Here is an 801-nt window from a genome sequence, read left to right as displayed (position 1 = left end):
CCTTAAAATAAGGAAAGAAGAAGAAAAAAAGGACTCCCCACCTCACCAACCCCTGGCTCCTTCAAAGCGAAGAAACTACCTTTGACTCTTCAGCTCATCATCTGCCCCCATCTCTCATGGTTGCTCTGACTGGAAGGGAAACCTCAGTGTGTCTCATGCTGTGTGTATCTATATCGATATGAATCCAATACCAAGTCCAGTACCTTGATGGTGAAAAATGTAAATTAAGGGCTGATACCCAGTTTTCACGCTTTGTGTTGGTATTAGGGAAACAGAGTAACCAATTGGATCAATCCTGGCAAAGCTTGAGTGGAGAATTTCTAGAGTCTTAAGGTAAGTGAAGTTGGCTGTGGGATTTATTTCTAGCAGGGCTGCTGCACAAGCAAATGATCAAGGCACGTGTTCTAGCAGTTTCTGTGCTGGTTAATGGGTGCAAGTCTTCCGTAGCCCCCTCCTGGTGGTCTTCCCAACACATTCCTTCTTTGCCTCACACCACAACTCTTCATGTGTTGTCTTCCTACTATGCTGTGAGCCCCTGGGGAGGCAGGACAGCATCCTGGCAAATTTGAGTCTTGGCACTTCATAAATGCTTGCAAATGAATGAAGGTATCTATTTTATTATTATGTTTAGGTTTTTTTCATCAGAGGCTCTAACCTCCAACCGTTCACAGCTCAGCCCTTCTGGAAAGTCTAGTTGGTCTAAAATATCCTTGGGCACAGAATATGCATCCACTGGCAATTTTTAAAGTTTTTATAAAGCAGTAGAAGTCCTTCCTGCCTAAGGACCTAAACTGGACGCCC

The sequence above is a fragment of the Halichoerus grypus genome, chromosome 14, assembly GCF_964656455.1.
Source record: "Halichoerus grypus chromosome 14, mHalGry1.hap1.1, whole genome shotgun sequence".
In the NCBI taxonomy this organism is placed as follows: domain Eukaryota; kingdom Metazoa; phylum Chordata; class Mammalia; order Carnivora; family Phocidae; genus Halichoerus; species Halichoerus grypus.
This window is presented reverse-complemented; position numbering follows the sequence as displayed.